Source organism: Jaculus jaculus, chromosome 11, assembly GCF_020740685.1.
Source record: "Jaculus jaculus isolate mJacJac1 chromosome 11, mJacJac1.mat.Y.cur, whole genome shotgun sequence".
NCBI lineage: Eukaryota > Metazoa > Chordata > Mammalia > Rodentia > Dipodidae > Jaculus > Jaculus jaculus.
The window spans coordinates 51,067,173-51,083,995 of record NC_059112.1 but is presented as its reverse complement, the minus strand read 5'-3'; the positions used below and the strand labels follow the sequence as shown (position 1 = coordinate 51,083,995).

Here is a 16,823-nt window from a genome sequence, read left to right as displayed (position 1 = left end):
GAGCCAGACAGGAGATTCAAATGAATACAGTGGACTAGATGAAGACTTGAGAAATCAGAGTCATGTGTCTCCACACATACCCCAAAACAGTGGCTACATAGTCCTACCCAGTACCCTAATTGCCCAAAGGAATTATATGTAATAGTAACCCCACATCACCAGTTGTGAGACAACAGGAACAAATCACCATGGAAACAAATCTCTGGGCATGTTTGTGAGGGAGGTTCTGGATTAGGTTAACTAAGGTAGGAAAACCTACCCTAACTGTAGGTGGCATTGCACAGACTGGGTGTCTGGACTGAATAAAAGGGAGAAACCAAGCTGAGCAGCAGCATTCATCTCTCTATGAGAGAAAACATGGAGAGAACAAAAAAAAAAAAAGTTTTTTCTAGCTACTCTGGAGTACACAATACACTGTTAGCTACATTCACTCTACTGTCCTCTATAGAGTGCTAGAATTAGCCTATCCATTTTTACCGATTATCAACCTCCCTCAGTTCCCTCTCCTCTCTTCCTGTCCCAGCTGCTGTTAAGTATGACTCGACTTTCCATGTTCATGATATCAGCTTTCCTACCTCTATTTATGATTGAGAACAAGTAGCATTTGTCTCTCTGCTTCTGGCTGATTTCATTTAGCAGAACAAGTCACCCATGTAACTCAGACTTTCTGGAACATCTAAAAATTGATCTTAGTTCTATCCTTGGCCACAACACAGAATACAGTCACCCACCTTCCACAGGGCAGTCTTTAAAGCATATGAAGATACGGTTAATTCCCCTTTACAACAGCAATTTACCACGTTTAAGCCCTATTTTGATTGTTCCCCATTATGCCCTCAGTTCCAACATCTTGCTCATGTTCTTTGGACATGATCTGTCACCACTCACTGCCATCTCATGCTCAGGCTCTAGAATAGAATGAGGAGATTCAAATTCTGTAGGAAAGACAGTTTATTATTACAACTTTCCTGGAACTAAATTTGGAAATATATATGAAACTCTTTAAAACAAAATTCATCTCTTTACATGTCTTAAAATTTACCCTAAAGAAATAATCACATACATGCACAGAAATTTCACTACAAGAATGTGTATTACAAGTCATTTTATTACTCTAACATGTGGAAACAATTTAAATATCAAAAATTAGAGCAGCACTAAAGAAATTATGGCACACACATAGAGCCACTAAATGCAATGACTACAGCCATTAAAAATTATAATGTCAGCTGGGTGTGGTGGTGCATGCCTTTAATCCCAGCACTCGGGAGGCAGAGGTAGAAGGATTGTCATGAGTTCAAGGCCACCCTGAGACTACATAGTGAGTTCCGGGTCAGCCTGGGCTAAAGTGAGACCCTACCTTGAAAAACCAAAAAAAAAAAAAAAATTATAATGTCAGGCTGGAGAGATGGCTTAGTGATCAAGGTGCTTGCCTCTGGAGCCAAAGGACCCAGGTTCTAATCCCCAGTACCCACATAAGCCAGATGCACAAGGTGGAGTATGCTCCTAGAGACTGTGGTGAACCCATTCTCCCTCTTCCTCTCTCTCTCTCTCTCTCTCCCTCCCTCTCTCTCTCTTTCTCCATCTTTCTCCACTCTCTCTCTCAAATAAATAAATGAAATATTTTGAAAACAATTTAATGTCAAAAGATCTATTTTAGTTTATATGGGTGTTTTTAGTATTATAGAAAAGGTGGGTGAAGAGCAAGTATAAACTGATTATAGAGAAAAATATTCCTCACAAACTAAAAGTATCTCTCTGTTAGCCACTTTCTTCACTTTAACAAATATCTTAGAAAAAGAGTTTAAAGGAGAAAAGCCAGTTTATTACAATGAGGCTGTCCCAAGTATCAGAATTGTACAATGCCAGGGCAGGACTGGAGGGACGGCTTAGCAGTTAAGGCATTTGCCTGCAAAGCCAAAGGACTCAGGTTCGATTCCCCAGGAACCACATTAGCCAGCTGCACAAAGGGGGCACACAAGCCTGGAGTTCCTTTGCAGTGGCTGGAGGCCCTGGCACGCTCATATTCTCTCTCTCTCTCTCTCCCCCTCCCTCTTTCTCTGTCAAATAAATAAATATATTAAAAAAAAAAAAAAAAAGGCCAGGTGTGATGGCTCACAACTTTAATCCCAGCACTTGGGAGGCAGAGGTAGGAGGATTGCTGTTAGAGGCCACCCTAAGACTAGAGTGAATTCCAGGTCAGCCTGAGCTAGAGTGAGACCCTACCTTGAAAAAAAAAGAAAGAAAGAAAGAAGAAAGAAAGAAAGAAAGAAAGAAAGAAAGAAAGAAAGAAAGAAAGAAAGAAAGAGAAAAAGAAATACCAGGGTGATGCTCTTCTAGCCATCTTTGTGAAACAATCTCAGCATAGGCTAACAAATTACCTGGGAGGGGGGATAACCTGAAATATAGCTCCTTCCACTGCCATGTGTAGAGGGTGAAACTGATTCCAGATATGAGTTGTGTTTGGGGGTTAGAATAACTCAGGCTATTCCAAGCAATATTTCAGTCAGACATTAAAAGCCCAGTTCTCAGGCACATGCCCTGGGTAGTCAGATTTCAGGAATATGGTCTACTCGGACTTCCTTGCCTGTTTCATTGTAAGAATTTAATATTGAGTTGCAAAGCCCAAATGGCATAAATAAGTTCCAGATGTCATACCAAATCCCTAAATCTCACATTAGACCAAAAAGAGACATTGCTGTGTATGAATAAATAGTTGTGTTTAATTCCCTGAAAGCCAAAAAGATCCTCAGCAGTGCTTTAGGCTTCTCCCAAGAAAATGCACGAACTCTTTGAGCTCTCAAAAATCACAAACCAGCTGCCTGACACAGGCTCTGCACGTTTCCTTCCCTCAAGGGACAACAACATCATGGTAAAGTACAGAGAATAGAAGCCAGAATACTTGGGTTCTGATCCAGCTGGATGGCTTTGTGCAAGTCTCTTGACCTCTCTTCTCCCCATTGTGCTCATCTGGACACAGCACCTACATGTTATAGTGCTGCTAGCATGGGGCACAATATTTACTACCTGTGTGTGCCGTAGGAAGCCCTCAGTGGCTAGGTCCCTACCCTTTTCCTCTCTTCAGATGAACAGACCTAGGTCTCCTTAACATTTCTTTACAAAGACTTGCACATTTTTGTGAATGACTAATGAGCTAACTTCACATTGTAGACCTCTCCTAAACCGGGCCACACCATCACTCCCTTTACCCTCATCAGCATTCCTGGTCTGATATGCCTCCAATATACCATCCTACCAACTTGGCATGCAGAGACAAAAATATAAACGTAATATACTCACAGGATTTGTGGATAAAGCTTCACATCTCCTATTAATGTAATAAAACACAAACACGATGATAATAATAAAAATGAAAAGTAATGCTTTTCTTCTTTCTTAACACAAAGGCCCTTAACGATTGGCACTTGTGCTTACAAGAAATAATTTAGCTATGACAGGTCTTCCTTACTAAACTTCAAGGAAGCATTTACAACCAGTATATCCTTTAGCAGCTCAGCTCACACCTCTAGACCATGTGTCCCTTCCCGATGGCTTCATGTATACCTTTTCACTTCAGTGATAAAACAATGTATATACTATTTCATTACACAGAGTGCTTTCATATACACTGTGCTTACTCTTTACATCAACTCTATGTCAGTAAATGACATTATCACCATCTTCATCATCATGGGGCAGTATGACAACTAAATCCTGAGAAGAGGAAAATATTTGCCCCAAATTATTCACCTAATAGGGGATTTAGTAGAAATTTGAAACTGAGTATTTTGTCTTGAAATTTATACTTTTTCTACCAAACTTTATTGCTATAGTTACAAGACTAAACATGTGGACCTTACAGAATCATCAGTAATCTTTGGTCATATTTCTTCTCTCGGATGTTATTTGTTGATATAGAGTTCTGATTTTTTTTTTTTTTTCTTTGTCTGATATTTCTATGGTTGGCAAGTTCAAGCACAGCCCAGTCTTTCAGCCAGGTGGGGCTGTTTCCACAGGCTATGATTGCAAATTGGAGAGAAAGAGATGTGTTTAATTGGCATTTTGACCAAGCAGAATATTGTCATACTGTAGCCAAATGATGCTTCATCTAAAAGGAAAACTAAACTTGTCCAAGAAATTTGCTGAAAAAGAAGCCAAATCTTTTGCAATGATGAAGCATCATACACACTCTGAAAGCATTCTTTAAGGAGTTTTAGATGGAAATATGAAGGGGAGCTGTGAAGTTAAGGAACGTGATTGATTTTGTTCAATAGAAATCAACCTCAGTGCCTTGGCCAAACAGTTTCTCACCTAAAAAGCAATAAACATGGAGAGCAGAAATGCAGTCAAAGGCTGGAGAAATGGCTTCTGTTGTAGTCTGAGCAATTATAGATGTTAACCATCAATTGGCGACTTAAACCACAAACATTTAATTCTCAGGTTTGGAGAGTGAGGACTTGGTGACCAAGAGACAGTCAGTTCTCCTGTCTAGTGTCAGTGTGCCTCTTTGTGGCAGAAGGTCACCTTCTTGCAGCCTACATGGCAGAGAGGTCATTAGGTTTCTTCTTTTTTGTTTTGTTTTTGTTTTTATTTTCTGAGGTAGGGTCTCTCTCTAGCCCAGGATGACCTGGAATTTACTATGTAGTTTTAGGGTGGCCTCAAACTCATAGTGATTCTCCTACCTGTGCCTCCCAAAGTGCTGGGATTAAGGGTGTGCACCACAATGCCTGGCTTTGTGGTCTCTTCTTATAAGGGAACTAACCCTAATCATGGGGGATCCATCCTCATGACTTAAATACCTCCTGAAGGCTTACCTTCAATTATTATCAAATTAAGAATTAGAATTCCAACATATAAACTGGGAGCACACAAACATTCTGTCCCTGGTAACTCTATACTGCCATTAGAGACCTAAAATTCTCTCCTGTGCCATCTATGTTATCTCAGTCTTGTGACTACATTCTGGATCCATGACAAGCTATAAGAAACAATATCTGAACAGAAAGCTGCAACTGAGTCTGTTTTCCCGGCAACCCCATTCATTAATCTTCTGCTCACCTGTAGTGTCCAGTGAGTGAGTAACATGGTCTTCACTGGCCACAAGGGAGCCTGGAAAGATGTGTATTAGTCTGATTGCATTGCCTCTCCAAATAAACAAGAACTCTGTGATAAGAAAAGGAGATGAATATGGAGTAACAACTCATAGATTTACTGGGAGAACTGACATTCACTGAAGATCTGCGGTGTTATAGGAACAACTCATAACTGTGCTAATAAAGAAAGAGCAATCTTGAACTAGACACTGAAACAGTAATATCAAATGATATGTAACATGTGCAGACAAGGGTTGATGGAAATAAGATGTACTCTTCTTTGGAGGTTGCCGTGTAGAATTTTTTTTCATAAAAGAATGAATACCTGGCACAGAGTAGACATCCAAAACTGGTTTCATATTTTCCCTTGTTTCTTCTCTCTCTCAAGTGAAATTGGAGAACACTGGTTTTCACGTGGAATGTCTTTATATTTACATTGCCTAATTAATCTTGTGAACCAACTATGGCTACTGTTCTGGCCAGTGTTGTCCATATCCCCTAACGCTCACAGGCACGCACCGAGGACTTGTGGGAGCACTCAATTCTTTCCTGCCTGCTATGTTCTCTCTTGGCTGGCTCTAGAATACTAATGATATTGTATGAACTTTCAAGCACCTTCAGTGACACCTCAGTAATATTTTTTGTGTGTGTGAGGAATCAGTCTATTCACCACATTAGGCAGTTGGTGGGTGCTCATGGTATATGTGGAGTGAATCTCAGCTTCCTCACTGGCTAGCTGCCCAGTCTTGGGCAAGTTTCATAACCTCCAATAGGTGAGGGAAAAAAAGAAACGTTGTCATAAGCAGCTGGAATTTTTCAGAGTTGTTCATCCTGCCATGGTGATTGCTAAACTCAAGTCTGCTACCATGTAGCCAGCAAAAAATTCATGGAAAAAAGTAATGCTTAGCAAATTATGCCAAGGAAATTTTAATGCAGTTTTATCCATAGAGTAACAAGGTATGTCATCTCTCCAGCATTAGTCAAAATTAACAGATAAGTAGCTGGAGAGGTGGCTCAGCAGGTAAAGGTGCTTGCCTACAAAGCCTGAAGGCACAGGTTCAATTCCCCAATGCCCATGGAGAGCCAGGTGCACAAAGTGGCACATGCATCTGGAATTTGTTTGAAGTGGCAGGAGGCCCTGGCACACTCATACTCACTCTTTGTGTCTCTCTCTTTCTCTGTCTCTCCTCACCTCTCTCTCTTTCTCTTTGAAAGAAATAAAAATATTTTTAAAAAATTAATAGACAATGCTGTATTGAAATAACTTCATATACTAAAAATACTAAAAACATAACCCATAAACTTCCTCAAATCATGGCAGTTTTGACTTTTATAGCATGTACCGAGCAATACTATGGAAAATAACTATTTCCTGGGCAAGCATTCTTCTATTACATAGTAGACAAGCATATGGCATGATGATGATAAAAGAAAATTCCCAGAATGCTTATCACACTGACCCAGCTGCAACATAAATACATTATGCATGAGTTATGGGAAACAGTTAAAAACAGTCGCTGTGCAGCTGTAGAATGGGTAAAGAATCTCTCCTTTGTGGGCAAGAATCGCACCTCCTGATTGTCAATGAAAAACTAAGCTGGCGTGAATTTGGAAGTCTGACCCAGCAGCGCCTGGAGCTCCCTTCTGCCAAAATATAATCACATGAGAACAAAAAATCAGTTTCTGTCTTACACTCATTTATCTGTCTTCCCTTCCTAAAATACCCTGTGACATGGGGATTCCTGAAAGCATGTTCTATCTCATACTCATTTTTCTTCTTTCCCCAAAATACCCTGTGGCATAGGGATCCTGGACATAAATAAGCAGGTGTTTGTCCCATACATGCCTGCAAACTGGGTGTGAGTCAAAACCTAATGCCAGCTAGGATATCTCAAAAGATTTATCTTGAGGTAGTATAAATAATATAAATATGTTTCTTTGCCCTAGAATGAAAACCTGAATTTGACCACTTGGTGTCCTAATAAGGAATTGGCCTGCTCAGACCTGTTACTATCACCACAGGTCCTTCCTTGTCTGAGAAAATGTAAAGAATGACAGTTGAATTGAGCAAAATGAAAGTTCTGTACTTAAAGGACGTAGAATGTTGGCAATTTCATGTGACACATTGTTCAACCTACATGTCTCTGGCAGGACTGAGTCCAGCATGATACAGTTCATGTATGTCTGCCAGTCATATGGCAGATCACTAGCTCAGAGAAGCTTTAAGAAAACAAGGAAATGAATTAGTTCATGTAACTGGGAAACCTTGGAATAATGTTACTTGCAGGCATGGCAGGTTCCTGGAGCTCAACTAGGCTTTAGATATCTCTCTACCTTTCTTTCTTCCATCACCCCTGACTCCTCTGCTTCTTCTGTGCCTGATGATTGTCATGCATTGTGAAGATGACCAATGAAAGAAATTCCTCATTAGAATCTAAAGGAATGTCTGTCCCCCAAAGGCTGTGCTTTTCGAGTTACATTCTCTACTAATCATTGTTACCAGAAGTGTCCAGTAGCTTGCCTTGACTAGGCCAACCAGGGTCACTAACTCACCCTGAAGAAGGCAACAGATATGAAGGCCACTATACCCAGCAACCCAGCTTGAATTACAGTGGAAAGAGGATACCAAAATCATAATAGGATGCTAGACAAATAGAAAAAAAGGTTCCTATGACAGCAAAAACACCACAACCCAGGCCCCAGCTCGTGAACGTGGGGTAACAGTAAAGAGTTTCCTGCACAGTATTCAAAGGACATGATACATGAGATAAAATTTCCTGTTGTGCTCAAAGGTAACCAACTTTCTCCAATGTTCTAGAGACTTTCCTGATTTTATCACTCAAAGTCACATGCCTTAGAAAAATCCTCAGTCTCAGAAAAAGTCAAGCAAATTGGCTAAATAATCTAGTTTTAACACAAAAGACCTACATTTCAGAAGCCCCCTCAGTTCCAAGAAAATCAGTACAGCTGGGCATCCTGCCCAAATCTGGTACTTAGCAATGTAAATCTTAATGACAGTTGAGGACTTAGTTGTTTTCTTGGCTACTGCACTCATAAAAGCATGTAAGGTTGCAGGTATCTGATCCTGCACAATTCCATGCAGGAAATGGATACACCATGGCTCACTCAGAGCTTCAGGGTCTGCCTTTATATTTCCTCCCATGCCCCCAGGACCATTTCCCTTTCTTTTCTCCTTTATTCTCTTTTTCTGTTTCCTTTATCTCATTCCTTCTTTACTTCCTTTCTTCAATTCACCCCTTCCTTGATATTTTTCCTTTCTCTTATATTTTCCTTTCGACTATATTATCTTTCAAATAATATATGATTTAGGTTTTTTGTTTGAATCTTCCAAGTAGCCATTACATGTTGCTTAACAAAAACAAGTCAGACCTCAATAAACACACTTATTTCAAATAATCTATGGCATAAATGGAAACTCAATTTTTTGATTTTGAATTTGTTGATTCAAATAAGGCTTATGTGTATAGTTATTGTGCATTTGCTAAGACAGTGAGATAGATGCTGAGTGTGAAGATTAAGAAAGTAAAAGGGGTAAGATGATATTGGTGCAGAAACAAAGAAATGGAAAATGGAAGGGTTTGAGATTGGAATTTTTAAGGAGCATCTTGGTTTAAGTGTTGACATGGAAATCATAGGTTAATAAAGCAAAATAAGCAATTAAAATGAGAAATGTTTTCTTTGATCATAAACTATGCTGAAGCCATGCCTATGTTTAAATATCTTCAATTTCAAAATTAGAAAAAGGAGTAGGGAAAAAAAACCTCTAAATCATACTCTTAAGAATGATGTTAATTTTGTTGCCTTAATTAATGTATAAAGTTCAAACAAAAAACCCTCATAATCCTAAGGCTCACTTAAAACATGGTTTCCAACAAGCTGGGGTCACATGCAAACCAGCATCCCCATCCTTTTCACAACTTTTGGTCATGATATAGCACCACTGACACCATTCAGTCACAATGTTAATGAGACAGACAACCTAAGCTGAAGCAACCAGGGCTGCCACTGGGGCTCACTCACATTGTGGCCAGGTGGCCCGGGTTGATCCTCAGACCCTAAAGCTTATTAATTTTTATTAGGAAGAAATATATTGTCACCTACACTAAGTGAGGATTTACTAAGATAATTTCCTGAAGAATCAATGAACTGTATTAGCACACAGCAAATCTAGACCATGCTTTTCTTATTAGTCCCATTGGTTGAAAGAAGGAAGTTTCTCTAGTTCTTTATGGAAGGCAACTACATGGTAAATGTATAGCCAGAAATACTTTCTGAAATATGTGACTTCAAGTTGTTATATGGCCTTGGTAGAAATAATATGAAAAAACTAAGTAAGTTAGAGCCAGGGGGCATCTCTCCACAAAAGGAGACATGTCTTCTTTAGAAAAGGACAAAGGCAACTTGTGAATCAGTTGGAAGAATGAGAAGGGAAAACAAGTCTGAATTTCTCTTTTAATTTTCTAAAAATTTATTTGCAGGCAGAGAGAATAAGAATAACAGAGAGAATGAGAAAGAGGGAATGGGCATGCCAGGCATCTTGCCACTACAAATAAATGCCAGATGTGCCATCTTGTGCATTTGGCTTCACATGGGTATTGAGGAATTGAACCTGAGCTGTCAGTCTTTGCAAGCAAATACCTTTAGCCACTGAGCCATCTATGGGATCCGTAAAAGACAGAAAAGGGCTTAGGGAGAGTTTATCTTCCTCTTCAGAAACCTGCGTTGTCTGAGATTATCCATGCTCTTTGTTTCTTTAACATTCTTTGCATTGTTGCTACATAGGAAAGCTATTATTTTGTGTGTTTACAGTTTCTGTCAAGTTGATAAGATTATCCCTGATATTGATAGAATCATTTTTGTTTCTTCTCAAACATATATTATTTCTAATAGCTAAATTCCTAAATTTTCTCACTTTGGACTGAGGATGCATCCCAATGGCAAGAGTTCTTACCTTCCAATCCTGAAAATAAATCCATGCATTACTTAAATATAAAATTGTATTAAATGTCCATACTGGTAATTTTGCCTTCTTCAATTTAATCTCTATACCAGTTATTTTTGTCTACCTTATCCACTATAAATATGTTAGCATTATTTAGAAATACAAAAATAGTATTTCATTTTTAGTTTACATGGCTAGGGTGATAGTTTAGTCCATTTCCTCATATTATAACAAAAGACATAAAATTAAGAAATTATAAAAGAAAGAAATTTATTTAGATTTACAGTTCTACAGGGCAGGCCAAAATGGCAGCACCATCTGGCAAGCACTTCATCTGGCTTCCTAATATGGCAAGTGAGCTAGTATGGAAGTGACCAGGGATGAACTTACTTTGTAAAGAAAGGAAGTAAATAATTCAATCCTACCATAAAGACCCTAAACCCTCTTCATGATATAACCACTACTTAACCTGACACAGTAGATACCCAAGATTAGGGGAGCTTCTATGGACAAAAACCATACTTAAACTGTAAGAGATGACTTGGAGATTGAAGCAAATAAAAGCTCAACAAATGCTAAAACTCTGCTGTAGAAATTTATTTATAATGCGATGATGTCCAGACAGAAAAAGATGGGGGTGGGGTAAAGAAGCTTCAATGAGCAATATTTTAGTTAAATGAGTGAATCAGCATAATAGAGTACAAGTAACAAAACTTGGTTAAAAGGCTTCAAATGTGACACATGTCAGGAAATCACTAACCCTATCAAATAGAATTCAGTTAGGAAAATAAGCATTGCTCGAGGTAGGGATTGAAGACAAGGAATCAAAACCTTTGAAACCCACTGAAAGACCAGAATCTATACATGGATGAGATGGTATTGAACTGTATAACATACAAATGAGTCTATATAAAACTGGGAAAGACTGAGTAAGATATGCAACCCACTTACTATTTAATCTGTCAGTTTCCAGTTTTGTTGTTTATGAAAGATGCCATCATTATGGGAAGGTAGCTTAGCTTTTGTTGCTGTTTGATTTTGTTTCTATAATTTCCTCAAGGTCTGTAAATTGTTTCTAAATAAAAATTTCTTAAATGGCCTGTGAAGAGCTGCTGAAGAAAAGTAATGTTGTTTTGCTACAAACCCAAAAGCATAGAATTACTGAACACCTGCACTTAACTGATGATTTAGGAATCCCATGCTGAAGTCATGCAAACATATTAGTTGACTACCTGAGGACTGTGCTTTAAGTTCTTAGGATTCCAGGAAATATAGTCCCAGGTTAACAATACCAGTCAAGGAGAGAGGAAGGAAGGTAGAAAGAGAGAAGAAAGTAGAGAATGAACATGAATAAGAAGGATAAGGGGGAACAAGGAGGAGGAAAAGAATAAATTGGGGAAAAGGAAAGAGGGGAAGGAAGGAGACAGAGAGAGAAAAAGCACAAGGGATGATACAGAGTTGAAAAATGACCCCCAACTCACTGATACTTAACAGATTCTGAAGATTTATTATCTAAGCTTTGAAAAGAGATCACAAGAAAATTAATCAAACTTTTTAGTTTATAAATTAAAGAAGCATAAATAATCCAATTCCCAGAATGGCTTTTTAGTCTAATATTCTAGTTATGCTTATCCAGAAGAATTTACAATAAAATAGTTTAAAGAATTATCCTCAATTTATAAAACAATTCCACATGTAGTTTCTCATTGGCCCTCTAGACAACACTAAGAAACAAATACTCATTAAAACCCTTCATATATGTGTGGTACTTTTACTTCTATTAACTCATTTCCCTAAAGACCCCCCCCCCATACACACAAACACACACATGCACAAAAAATCTATGCTCCTCAGCTCTCTAAGCCCAACATGCTGTCATTCCATGTGCTTTCACACACAGTTTATTCAGCTTAAAACCTTTCCCTGATAGAAATTTCTCCTGGAAGTATTCTGTACCTCTTCACAATTCATTCCATCAAAGCCTTGCTTCTTCTTTTCCTATAAAAAGACTGATGCTGATGAGATATAAATAGGTAGTCCCATTGCACAGTAGCTAGACTGGTTTACCCTCTCAGGAGGCCATATGTTGACCAGTAGGCCAGAAGAGAAGGACAAAGAGCTACTCCTTAATTGCCTGTCTTTACTCTAAGAAATGCATCAGTGAATTCTAGCACTCCCATGCTATGGTAGGATAAGAAAAATCCAATAGAGGATACATAGAGAATTAATAAAGAGGCTCAATCAGACCATGCTCTGAGGTTTGTTTGCTAGTCCTGCTGCTGCAGTTAATCCCACAGTACCTTCCTACAATTTACCTTTTCTGGTTTGCTCTTATTCAACCCTCCCTTTTTCCTCTATAGGTCCTCATGTTAGTGTTCTAATGGATGGAGAAACTTAGTAAACAAGACATTGTACCTTTCAGGGAGCTTGCAGACCCATGAAGCAGTTGAATGTTGGGTAATTTATCTTGGAAATACTTAAGTGCATTTTATAACTATTTCAATGATGAAGCAACATTTATGAAAGTTTATAAAAGGTAATTTTTTTTTTCAAGGCAGTGTCTAACTTTACCCCAGGCTGTGCTGGAGCTCTCTCTGTAGTCTGAAGTGTAAGGGTTGAGAGTGCTCAACACCACACAAACCACTCTGAGGCAAAGATGAAAGCTTTCAGGGAAAACATGAGCTTCCAGGGCTGACTCACAAAACAAGAGCACAGCCATCCTGAGTTTTCACATAGTCAGCTTTATAGGGCTTTTTATTGGGGGAAGGTGAGTAAGGAAAAAAAAACTTATTTATTAAGTTGAACAGAACAGATCTTTTAGGGGAGATCATTACATTAACCATTTAAAATAGCTAGGGTGCGACACCAGAACAGTGACCATGTGACTTAGGAGATAAGGGGGCAGGAAACCATGACCTGGGGCATTGTTAGGCAAGGAGGGGATAAGAACTGGGTGGTTTCTTGGGGAATGTAGATAATCCACTTTCCTATTCCTCTGTCACCATTCTGCTGACCATGGTGACTCCATTTGGGGGACCCATCCTGACCTAACATTCTAGCATTTGTTAATGATAATGGACAGTGATCTCTTTTCTGTAATGTCTTCATGCTGACCATAGGGATGATGAGTTCTTATGGAAGAAACTGGATAATGTGGCTGATGGGTCAGTCTCACTTCAGGACAGGTGATGGGGAGACAGTTTCATGGTGGCTATAAATGGCAGAGTGGTGAGATTCATAGTGAGCACCCTCTGACAGTACCAGTGTAGCATGCTGTTATGACTTGGTCCTGAGCAAAACAGAGACTTCTCTTGTACCTTTCCTCTATTGAGCTGCCTTCAGGACAGTTGCTAGCAACATCTGTTATAGACAAGGTGAGGGAGATGGGCTCCACACACCCCATGAGAGGACAGAAGGAAGAATTAAGAAGCTTGTTATTCTTGTCAACAGCTATGGCATCAAAATGCCAGGCACAAGGGGTGGGGGAATGACCACTCATAGGAGAGGAATAGAGGGTTTGGGTCAAGAGAGAGGAGGCAGAGAGACATCGGTATATTCCAGGGGAACATTTTGGGATGGGGAAGAGTAGGAACACAAGAGAGTTTAAGTTTAAAAGGGACCATTGGGGTGGGTGTACTTATCCCTGGTTGAGGTAGGGTAGGAAGGACCCTCTTAAGCTGTGATAGGTGGATACAACTAGGGATGCCCTGAAGCTTTGTGGCCATAGGAATGGTTAGGATCACCAGATGAGGTCTGGTCCAGAGTGACTTGAGGTCCTGTGGGCAAGACTGTTTAAGGTAGACTTGATCTCTAGAGTTAAGTGAAAGAGTTGTGGCTGCCTCTGGTGGTGGGGGTAGAAGGCAGTTAGCACGTTCCCGAAGGTTTCAGACAAGTGAAACTTGGTAAGTACCTATGGAGAGAAGGTTCTGGTAGTGGGGAGGGTTGCTTAACAGGAAAGAGCATCCATACATAAGTCAAAAAGGGCTAAGGAAGGAGGACGCCCAAGGAATACCTCTGATTCGAGCTAAGGCAAGTGGGAGGAGCTGGGTCCAAGAAAGGTGAAGTTCAGAAGTGAGTTTAGACAGATAAGTTTTGAGAATAGAATTTGCTCTTTAAGTCCGTGGGGGAAGAGGACAATGCCTTATTGCCCAAAAGTGAATTACTGCACCTCTTAGGCTAGGAGAGCAGCTGCAGCAAGAGCATGTAGGCACCATTGCCAACACTGGGCAGCGTTTCAGTTGTTTAGAAAGAAAAGCTACAGTGGCAAAGAATGAAGCCTTCATTTGGCCCAGAACTCCCAATGTCATACCCCCTTTTGCTGTGAAATAAAGAAGAAAAGGCTGCTGAAGATCTGGAAGTGCAAGGGCTGGAGTTTCCAAGAGAAGTTAGGAGAAGGCAGTGTCTGTCTCTGACTGGGTCTAGGGGTTCATGAGGGTTTCCCGTAGCTATGTCGTAAAGGAGCCTTACCAGGAGGGCAAAATTTGGAATACACATTCTAAGGAACCCAACAAAGCCAAGCAAAGAGAGGATTTCTCCCTTATAGGTAAGTGGGGAGAGGAAGTGCAGATGTTGTTTGTGATCTAGGGTGATTTGTTGTGAAAGGGGGGTAAGGGGAAACCCCAGATACCTCACTTGGGTTAAAGAAAGTTGAGCTTTTGGGGGTGGGGAACTCAATCCCTTAGATCCAAGACAGTTAAGAAGTTTCTTGGCATGTAGTTTAGGATAGAGAAAGAGAGGGTGAGCAGAGAAAAAGATCATCTACATATATTTAAAAGTGTGCTGGGCAACAGATCCAGAGACAGGTCAGTAGAGAGAGCTTGACCAAGTAGGTGGGGGCTGTCTCTAAAATCCTGGGGAAGGACAGGCCAGATGAGTTGAGAGGGAGGATGAGTATTGGGGTCCTCCAGGTGAAGATGAAAAGATTGTAGGAATTGGGGTAGAAGGGGATGGAGAAGAAGGCATCTTTGGGGTCAAGAACTGATAAATGAGTAGTGGAGGAAGGGATGTGAGAGAGGAGAGTATGGGGGTTGGGGACTACTGGATGAATGATCATAACAATAGCATTGACTATAAGCGCAAGTCTTGGACTAATCTGTAGGTCCCATCAGGTTTGATAATAGGCAAGATTGGAGTATTGCAAGGGGAATGAATGGGGTGAAGGAGGCTGGCTTATAGCAAGTGAGAAATGGTAGGTTTAAATTGTTTGTTTAAGTGAGATTGGGAATTGAGGATGGCAGGGAAAAGACATGGGGTCTTTGAGTATGATGAGGACAAGCATGTGATAAGAGACTAGTGCTGGCAAGGAAGCGTCCCACACCCTGGGACCAACCCCGAAGACAGAGAGGAGAAAACTTGGAAAACTTGTAAGGGAGGGGGCTGGCACAAGGAGGAATACAAAGTGTGAGTGGTAAGTCAGAGAGTCAGAAACTTTTTGTATAATATCACAACCAAGAAGAGGAACAGGACAAGAGGATATTGTGATAAATGAATGAGAGAGGGGGGTGTTCCAGACTACGGGATGGGGGGTGATGTGTGGGGAGTGGGATAGGCTGTCAATACCAACACAGAGATCTACAAGGGAAAAATCTTACGAGAGTAGGATGGCATGACTGACTGACTGACTGACCTTTCTAATAAATGAGACAGGCCTTCCTGCCAGCTGGACTGTGACCCTGGGCTTCTCCATTGTTTTATGAAGAATGTTGGTGGGGGTTAAGGTTCCACAGCACTTTCAATCTTTGGCCGCCATCCAGAAGATCAGCAATTGGCTCTTATGTGGAATGAGGGGAAAGGTGTTGGCCTACCTTGTCCAGGAAAAGGAAAGTCGACCTTCCAGTATTCAGCTAGTCTGCAGTAGGGGCTGGGTCCTGGTGGCAGGCGCAGGTTGCAGCAGGCTTTTTCCCAGTGACTGGTATGGCCACACTTGAAGCAGAGTTCTGGTGGTGAGTGTAGTGTCCCCACCATATTCTTTGGAGGAGGTCTTAGGGTTGCAGCGGGGAACTGGAACTTCTGTCTGTTTCTGGACACCCTTTTAGTCCATTTATGGTCCTTTCAGTTATTAAAAACTTTAAATGCCAGGTCAAACAGGTCTCCCTTGGGATTTGAGGGCCCCTTTTTTAGGCATTTAAGTTTTTTCCTGATCTTAGGGGCAGATTGGGATAGGAAATGGGTATTGAGATTTATCATGCCCTCTTGGGAAGAGGGGTTAAGTTGAGTGTATTGGGTGAGTGCCTCAGTTAGGTGTCCCATAAACTAACAAGTGAGCCTCATCACATGGACCTGAGCAACCATCCAGACATGTTCTCATTCATCAGGAGTAAGAGTGGAGGAAAGAACTATAAAGAGATGATGTCTGGCTAGGTCATATGTATGGGTGACGTAGTGAAATTTTTTAGCATAGTGTGCTGGATCAGTAGAGAAAGACCCTAGACATTTCTTAATATAGGATAAATCAGACATGGAAAAATGAACATAAAGGCAAACAATCCCCTCAGCCCCTGTGACCTCATGTAAAGGGCACATTCTGTCTCTGTGAGAATGAATAATTTGGGCAGAAGGGGAAAGAGGAGAGGACATGGGAGGTGGTGGTGGAAGCATGGAGGCAGGACAGGAGACAGATGAAACTGCTGGGGCCAGGTCATCTATGGCATCTGGGTTTAAAGCAGAGGATGAGAACGAGTATGGGGGAGGGGTTGAGTTAGCATTTCTGAAACCCTGGCCAGAAGGACCTGGTGAGAAGAGCAAGTAAAGCAGAGAGAAGGCAGAAG

The 16,823-nt window shown here is 40.6% G+C and overlaps 1 protein-coding gene across 3 annotated transcripts in view; it reads left to right on the top strand.

The window, feature by feature from the left end:
* C1qtnf7 (C1q and TNF related 7) overlaps nt 1-16,823 on the top strand; it is a 120,112-nt gene that overhangs the window by 19,119 nt on the left and 84,170 nt on the right. Inside the window, exon 1 of one of the 3 annotated variants that reach the window (XM_045161372.1) lies at nt 14,487-14,599. The exons of the other annotated variants lie outside the window; for them this stretch is intronic. The gene's annotated coding sequence lies outside the window, so the exon portion shown is untranslated. Of the gene's footprint in view, nt 1-14,486; nt 14,600-16,823 lie in introns of those variants that run through there. 3 annotated transcript variants of the gene reach the window in all.